General features: G+C 37.2%; 1 pseudogene; it reads right to left on the minus strand.

The window, feature by feature from the left end:
• Positions 1–968: 968 nt before the first annotated feature.
• On the minus strand, positions 969–6,608 carry LOC116583397 (annotated as a pseudogene).
• Positions 6,609–9,719: the final 3,111 nt, after the last annotated feature.

Below are 9,719 nucleotides of genomic sequence, written 5' to 3' on the forward strand. Positions count from 1 at the left end.
GGCTGCACCAATTTGCATTCTCGCCAACAGTGCAAGAGGTTTCTTTTTTCCACATCCTTACCAGAAACTTTTGATTTTTGTGCTTTTGAATTTGGCCATTCTGATAGGTCTGAGGTGGTATCTCATCATAGTTTCCATTTGTATTTCCCCAATGCTGAGTGATGTTGTGCATTTCTCATGTGTCTGTTAGCCATCTGGATGTCTTGTTTGGAGGAATATCTGTTCATGTATTCCGACCATTTCTTAATTTGATGATTTGGGATTTTTTTTTTGTTTGAATTCCATTAGTTCTTAAACATTTTGAATACTAACCCTTTATCAGATATGTCATTTCCAAATAAGTTTTCCCATTCCATAGCATACAATATGAAATTACAATTCCTCCAGTTTTACTCTTCTTTCTGAAGATTGTTCTGGATCTTCAGGGTCTTTTACAGTTCCATACAAATTTAGGATAATTTGTTCTAATTTTGCTTTAAAAGCTGCTGGAATTTTGATACAGATTGAATTAAATCTGCAGATTGCTTTGCATAGTATGGATATTTTTACAATATTCATTCTCCCAATCAATGAACATAAAATATCTTTCCACTTATTTGTGAATTTTTAATTTGTTTCATCATTTTATAGTTTTCAGAGTACAAGTCTTTCACCTATTTGGTTAATTTCATTCCTAAGTGTTTAATTGTTTCTGGTATAAAGTAAATGGAACTATTTTCTTAATTTATATTTCTTCAATTTCATTATTAGCACATAGAGAATCAATGGATTTCTGTATATTGATTTTGTAACCCATGAACTTAATGAATTCATTTTTTTCATTCTGGTAGCTTTTGGTGGAGTCTGTAGGGTTTTTGTATATATTATCATGTCATCTGTATATAGTGAATGTTTTAATTCTTCTTTCCCAATTTGGGTGCCCTTTATTTCTTTTTCTATTATCATGTTCAGTTAGCCAACATGTAGTACATCATTAGTTTTTTCCCTATAAACAAATGACTATAGTTGGATTGTATATAAACTTTAAATTTCAAATCACTTTACATCTTACAAGGTGCATATACTTGTGTTTCCCCATTTGAACTTCATGACTATCACTCAGAGAAGCATAAGAGTTATCTAATGATACCACTGGTGGGGGAGGGTGTAACAAGGTTCAAAGCTTTGAAAGGATTGTCCAAAGATCTACAGCAAATTAGGAGTAGAATTGGGCTTTGTCCTAGGGTCTTTTCATCCTATGGTCCAGTCCTCTTTGTTGTTAATTCTATAGTTTTCAAACCATGTTTGGTGAGGTTCCAAGGAGAGTTCTGAAGGATTAAGCAAGAACTGAGGGTGACACTAACAAGCTAGGGTTTAAGGTTGATATTGTGGTTATAGTTTTGTGTGTTCTATATTTGTTGGGGGTTCTATGCAAGCTTTAGTAGCCACTGAACTACTCCATGTTGCCTTATTAAAGGTAAAAAAAGAATATTTACAAAAAAATTGCTTAAAAAATGGTTTAGATAGGGGTATACAAAATGATCAGAGTCTATTCCAGGAAAATTTTGGAAGTCACGTCTTGCAGCAGCTGTTGAACCTTCCTAATGTCTACTCTCTTATTTTTCTTCTCATGCAGGCATTGACTAGGAACAGAGTACATAGTTTCAATGGAAGTGAGATCAGTGTCATTCATCTTCATATCAACATAGTCTTTAATTGTCTTTTCTTCAGCTTCAATTTCTTCTTTAATATCTGACAATAACTGAGGTTCATGATGTTCATCTACAGCTGGAAGTCCACTTCTTATTTCTAATAAAACCACACCAAAACTTTAGATGTCAGATTTGGGTGTTATTTCTCCTCAAAAATCCTCAGGTGCCATATAAGCTGTTGTTCCCACAATTCTGCTATTCATAACTGTCTGGGCCAACTTCTCAGAAGTTTATGCAAGCCCAAAGTCAGATATTTTGGCTGTAATGTTTTCATCTATTAAGATATTTGCCATTTTAATGTCTCTATGAATATGATGGTTATCATGTAAAACAAAAATATTAGCTGCATCTTGAGCAATCTTGCATCTCATATGACAAGAAAGTAGTGGAATATCATCAAACCAAGTCACCTTGTCTAGCAATGAGCCATTGGGCATATAAACATACACTAAGCAGAGGTCATCTCCACCACGTAATAAACCAAGCAGTTCTTTTTTTTTTTTTCAGCATAACAGTATTCATTATTTTTGCACCACACCCAGTGCTCCATGCAATCTATGCCCTCTCCAATACCCACCACCTGGTTCCCCCAACCTCCCACCCCCTGCCCCTTCAAAACCCTCAGATTGTTTTTCAGAGTCCATAGTCTCTCATGGTTCACCTCCCCTTCCAATTTCCCCCAACTCCCTTCTCCTCTCTAACACCCCATGTCCTCCATGTTATTTGTTATGCTCCACAAATACGTGAAACCATATGATAATTGACTCTCTCTGCTTGACTTATTTCACTCAGCATAATCTCTTCCAGTCCCGTCCATGTTGCTACAAAAGTTGGGTATTCATCCTTTCTGATGGGGGCATAATACTCCATAGTGAATATGGACCACATCTTCCTTATCCATTCGTCCGTTGAAGGGCATCTTGGTTCTTTCCATAGTTTGGTGACCGTGGCCAGTGCTGCTATAAACATTGGGGTACAGATGGCCCTTCTTTTCACGACATCTGTATCTTTGGGGTAAATACATACTAGTGCAATGGCAGCGTCATAAGGAAGTTCTATTTTTAATTTCTTGAGGAATCTCCACACTGGTCTCCAAAGAGGCTGCACCAACTTGCAATTCCCACCAACAGTGGAAGAGGGTTCCCCTTTCTCCACATCTTCTCCAACACATGTTGTTTCCTGTTTTGTTAATTTTGGCCATTCTAACTGGTGTAAGCTGATATCTCAATGTGGTTTTAATTTGAATCTCCCTGATGGCTAGTGATGATGAACATTTTTTCATGTGTCTGGTAGCCATTCATATGTCTTGATTGGAGAAGTGTCTGTTCATATCTACTGCCCATTTTTTGATATGATTGTCTGTTTTGTGTGTGTTGAGTTTGAGGAATTCATTATAGATCCTGGATATCAACCTTTTGTCTGTAATGTCATTTGCAAATATCTTCTCCCATTCCGTGGGTTGCCTCTTTGTTTTATTGACTGTTTCCTTGTCTGTTTTTATGCTAGTATCATGCTGTCTTGGTGATCACAGCTTTGGAATAAAGCTTGAAATCAGGTAACATGATGCCGCCAGTTTTACTTTTGTTTTTCAACATTTCCTTAAAAATTCAGGGTCTCTTCTGATTCCATAAAAATTTTTGGATTGTTTGCTCCAGCTCTTTGAAAAATACCGGTGGAATTTTTATCGGAATGGCATTAAAAGTATAGATTGCTCTAGGCAGTATAGACATTTTAACAATGTTTATTTTTCCAAACCAAGAGCATGGAATGGTCTTCCATCTTTTTGTGTCTTCTTCAATTTCTTTTCTTTTTTTTAAGATTTTTATTTATTTATTTGACAGACAGATCACAAGTAGGCAGAGAGGCAGGCAGAGAGAGAGGAGGAAGCAGGCTCCCCACTTTGCAGAGACCCCGATGCGGTGCTCAATCCCAGGACCCTGGGATCGCAACCTGAGCCGAACTCAGAGGCTCCAACCCACTGAGCCACCCAGGTGCCCCTCCTCTTCAATTTCTTTCATGAGTGTTCTGTAGTTCCTCAAGTACAGATACTTTACCTCTTTGGTTAGGTTTATTCCCAGGTATCTTATGGTTCTTGGTGCTATAGTAAATGGAATCAATTCTCTAATTTCCCTTTCTGTATTTTCATTGTTAGTGATAAGAAAGCAAAATGGATGAAGAGATAAATAGTTTCCAAGACCGGCAAGGCTTAAAATACTACGCAACCACCAAGCCGACACTGCAGGAAATATTAAAGAGGGTTCTATAAAAGAGGAAAAATTCTAAGAATAGCATTGAACAGAAATAAAGAGACAATCTACAGAAAGACTTCAAAGGTAACACGATGTCAATAAAAATGTATCTATCAATAATCACTCTCAGTGTGAATGGCCTAAATGTGCCCATAAAATGTTACAGGGTTACAGATTAGATAAAATGACAGGACCCATTTTAAACATAAAGATACACCCAGACTGAAAGTGAGGGGATGGAAAAACATCTTTCATGCCAATGGGCCTCTAAAGAAGACTGGGGTAGCGATTCTCATATCAGATAAATTAGATTTTAAACTGAAGACTGTAGTCAGAGATACAGAAGGACACTACATAATCCTTAAAGAGACTATCCACCAAGATGATCTAACAATTGTAAATATCTATGCCCCAATATGGGAGCAGCCAATTACATAAGAAACCTGTTAATCAAGATAAAGAGTCATATTGATATGAATACATTAATAGTAGGAGATCTTAACATGCCTCTCTCAGAAATAGACAGGTCATCGAAGCTGAAAATCAATAAAGAAAGAAGAGCATTGAATGACACATTGGACCAGATGGACCTCATAGATATATACAGAACATTCCACCCTAAAATATCAAAATACACATTCTTCTCAAGTGCCCATGGAACCTTCTCAAGAATAGACCATATACTGGGTCACAAATCAGGACTCACCCCATACCAAATGACTGAGATGATTCCCTGCATATTCTCAGATCACAATGCTTTGAAACTGGAGCTCAATCACAAGGAAAAGTTCAGAAGGAACTCAAACACCTGGAAGCTAAACACCACCTTGCTTAAGAATGCTTGGATCACCAGGAGATCAAAGAATAACTGAAACAATTTATGGAAACCAACGAGAATGAAGACACTTCGGTCCAAAACCTATGGGATAGAGCAAAGGCAGTCCTAAGGGGGAAATACATAGCAATCCAAGCCTCTCTCAAAAAAATTGAAAAATCCAGAACACAGCAGCTGTCTCTACACCTTAAAGAACTGGAGAATCAACAACAAGTCAAACCAACTCCACACATAAGAAGGGAAATCATCAAGATTAGAGCTGAGGTAGAAACCAGAGATAGAATAGAATGTATCAATGAAAGTAGAAGCTGTTTTTTTAAAAGAATTAATAAGATCAATAAACCATTGGCCACACTAATCCAAAAGAAAAGAGAGAAATCCCAAATTCATAAAATTATGAATGAAAAGGGAGAGAGCACAACTAACACCAAGGAAGTAGAAATAATCATCAGAAGTTATTATCAACAGTTATATGCCAATAATCTAAGCAAACTAGATGAAATGGATGCATTCCTGGAAAACTATAAACTCCCAAAATTGAATCAGGAAGAAATCGACAACCTGAATAGACCAATATCTAATAACGAGATTGAAGCAGTGATCAAAAACCTCCCAAAAAACAAGAGCCCAGGACCTGAAGGATTCCCTGGGGAATTCTACCAAACTTTCAAAGAAGAAATAACACCTATTCTCCTGAAGCTGTTTCAAAAAATTGAAGCAGAAGGAAAACTTCCTGTCTCTTTCTATGAAGCCAGCATTACCCTGATCCCCAAACCAGGCAAAGACCCTACTAAAAAGGAGAATTTCAGACCAATATCACTGATGAATATGGATGCTAAGATTCTCAACAAGATCCTAGCCAACAGGATCCAACAGCACATTAAAAAGATTATCCACCATGACCAGGTGGGATTCATCCCTGAGCTACAAGGATGGTTCAAACATTTACAAATCAATCAATGTGATAGAACAAATTAATAAGAGAAGAGAGAAGAACCACATGGTCCTCTCAAGTGATGCAGAAAAAGCATTTGACAAAATCCAGCATCCATTCCTGATTAGAATGTTTCAAAGTATAGGGATAGAGGGAACATTCCTGAACTTCATCAAATCTGTCTATGAAAGACTCACAGCAAATATCATCCTCAATGGGAAAAAGCTTGTAACCTTCCCGTTGAGATCAGTAACACAAGAAGGATGCCCACTCTCACCACACTTGTTCAACATCATATTAGAAGTTCTAGCAAGAGCAATCAGACAACAAAGAGAAAGAAAAGGTATCCAAATTGGCAATGAAGAAGTCAAACTCTCTCTCTTCACAGATGACATGATTCTCTATATGGATAACCCAAAAGACTCCACACTCAAACTACTAGAATTCATACAGCAATTCAGCAACGTGGCAGGATACAAAGTCAATGTACAGAAATCAATGTTTTTCTTATAGAAACCAAGCAGTTCTACAAAGTTCTCACGTTGACACTTTGCCATAACTTTTATTTCTTGAACAAAAGTGCTCTTTCAGTTCTTCAGTACTAATGTCAACCATTACTTCAAGTTTCTTCAGTTTTGTTGTTCATGTAGCCTTTATATACAACTGCATATCCTCCCTCTCTGATCTTGTTGTCACTGAGAGAAATGGGTCTTAATCAAAGTTATGTGTTACATTCTTCAATTCATAAAAGGAAAAACTATAAAAACATGTATCACTACCTTCTGAACTTGGGTTTTCTGGACTTGAGGAGTCAGGTGGCATATAGTTTGTTCAAGATTCTGCACAACTAACAAAAATGTCCTGTCCTTTCCACAGACAGGCATCTGTTTCTGCTGAATGCTTACAATGTCATTAGAAGGTAGTGTATTAACCTTTTGGGGAACAGCATCTTGTGTGAAACTGATTGTATCTATCATCACTAGATGGTTTTTTAATAGCTACTGCTAACTTCTCTCACCCTTCCTGAGGATTAATAAAATATGACACTTCTTAGGAAGATGTTATGGGTTTGTTTGTCTTCTATTCCTGCCCAGTAGTAGAGTGCCAGGGCCACTAGGGTACCACCCCGCTGGGCCAGCTGTGGAGGGACCTCACTCAGAAAAGGATGGGGGCAGGGTAGGCCCTAGAACATTAGTTTTGATATAGTATTCACTGATTCATTACTCGCATATAAAACCCAGTACTCGATAAAATGTTCCTTTTAATACCCACACCTGGTTACCACATCATCCCCATGCCCTCCCTTCTGTAAACTTCAGTTTCTTTCTGAAGTCCGGAATCTCTTATAATTTGTCTCCCTCTCTTATTTCTCCCCATTCAGTTTTCTATCACTTCCCTTGAGGTCCTCTGAGCTATTCCTTGTGTTCCACAGATGATATGTGGAACATATGATAATTGTCTTTCTCTTCTTGACATATTTCACTAAGCATAATCCCCTCCAGTTCCATCAAAGTCAATGAAAATGGTGGGTATTCATCCTTTCTTATGGCTGATTAATATTCCATTATATATATGTACCACTTCTTCCTTATTCACTAATGAATTGAAGGATATCTTAGCTCCTTCCACCATTCAGTTGTGATGGACATTCCTCCTATGAATACTGAGGTGCATGTGTCCCTTCTTTTTCCTATATCTGTATATTTGGGGTACATACCTAGTAGGTCAATTTCTGGGCTGATGGGTAGCTCTATTTTTAACCACTTGAGGAACCTCCATACTATTTTCCAGAGTGGCTCTGCCAGGGTGCATTCGCACTGAAAGTGAAAGGTTCCTTTTTCTATACATCATCGCCAATATTTGCTCTTTCCGGTCTTGTTAATTTTAACCATTCTAACGATGTGAGGTGGTATATCATTGTGGTGTTGATTTGTACTTCCTTAATGGCCAGGTCTGTTGAAATTTTTGCATGTATCTGTTATCCATTGGTATATCTTCTTTGGAGAAGTGTCTGTTCATGTTTTCTGCCCATTCTTGACTAGATTACTTGTTTTTTGGACGTTGAGTTTGTGAATTTCTTTATAGATCTTGGATACCAGCCCTTTACCTGTAATGTCATTTGCAAATATCTTCTCCCATTCCATGTAGTTTCTCCTAGTTTTTGTTGACTGTTTTTTTTTTTTTTTCCTGTGCAGAAGACTTTTATCTTGATGAAGTCCCGAAAGTTCATTTTTCTTTTTGTTTACCTTAACTTTTGGGATGTGTTTTGAAAGAAGTTTTTATGGCCGATTTTGAGGAGGTTACTACCTATGTTCTTCCCTAGGATTCTGATAGATTCCTATCTTACATTGAGATCTTTCATCCATTTTGAGTTTATCTTTGTGTATGGTGTATGGGAATGGTCCACTTTCACTCTTCTGCATTTGTCTGTCCAATTATCCCAGCAACAGTTACTGAAGACTCTGCTTTGTTCCATTGGATAATTTTTCTTGAATTGTTGAAGATGACTGGATCATAGAGTTGAGGGTCAATTTCTGGGGATTCTATTCTATTCCATTGTTCCTTGTGTCTGTTTTTGTGCCAGTACCATGCTGTCTTGGTGAACATCACTTTGTAATATAGCTTGAAATCAGGCAACATAATGCACTCAGTTTTGTTTATATTTTCAGCATTCCCCTGGTGAGTGAGGTCTTTTCTTGTTCCATACAAATTTTAGGATTGTTTCCTCCAGATCCTTTAAAAATGTCAATGATATTTTAATAGGGATGACATTGAAATTGTAGATTGCTCTGGATAGCATAGATATCTTCACAATGTTTATTCTTCCAGTCCATGAGCATGGAATGCTTTTCCATCTCAATGTGTCTTCCTCAATTTCTGTCATAAGTGTTCTATAGTTTCTAGAGTATAGATCCTTTACATCTTTGGTTAGATTTATTCTCGGGTATTAAGGTTTTTGGTGCTGTTGTAAAAGGACTCCCTTCCTTAATTTCTCTTTATACAGTTACACACTTAGTGTTTAGAAATGCAACTGATTTCTGTGTATTAAATTTGTATACTAACATGTTACTGAATTGCTGTATGAGTGTTATTAATTTGGGGGTGGAGTCTTTTGTGTTTTCCACATAAAGTATCATGTCATCTTCAAAGAGGGTTTGACTTCTTCTTTGCCAATTTGAAAGCCTTTCTTTTCATCTTGCTGTCAGATTGTTGATGCGAGGACTTCTAGTACTATGCTGGGCAAAAATGGTGAGAAGGGGCATGCCTGTTCTGTTCATGACCTTAAGGGAAAAGTTCAAAACTTTTCTCCTTTGATAAAGATATTTGCTACGGGTTTTTCATAGATGGCTTGATGTTATTGAGGTATGTTCCTTCTATCCCTACACACTGAATGGTTTCAATAAGGAAAAATGCTGTAATTGGTCAAATGATTTTTTTGCATCAGTTGAGAGAACCATATGTTACTTATCTTTTTTTTTCATAATGTGTACTAGTAGGTTGATTTGAAGTTGTTAAAACACCCTTGTACCCAGAAATAAAGCCAAACTGATCCTGATGAATAATATTTTTAATGTACTGTTGGATCATATTAGCTAAGATTTTGTTGAGGATTTTGACATCCAGCTTCATCACAGATATAGATCTGTCATTCTATTATTTTATTTCTTTTCAGCATAACAGTATTCATAGTTTCTGCAACATACCCAGTGCTCCTTGCAATCAGTGCAATCTCTAATAGCCACCGCCTGGTTCCCTCAACCTACCACCCCTGCCCCTTCAAAATCCTCAGATTATTTTACAGAGTCCATAGTCTCTCATGGTTCATCTCCCCTTCCAATTTCCCCCAACTCCCTTCTCCTCTCCATCTCACCTTGTCCTCCATGTTATTTGTTATACTCAACAAATAAGTGAAACCATATGATAATTGACTCTCTCTGCTTGACTTATTTCACTCAGCATAATCTCTTCCAGTCCTGTCCATGTTGATACAAAAGTTGGGTATTCATCCT

This window comes from Mustela erminea, chromosome X (assembly GCF_009829155.1).
Source record: "Mustela erminea isolate mMusErm1 chromosome X, mMusErm1.Pri, whole genome shotgun sequence".
In the NCBI taxonomy this organism is placed as follows: Eukaryota; Metazoa; Chordata; class Mammalia; order Carnivora; family Mustelidae; genus Mustela; species Mustela erminea.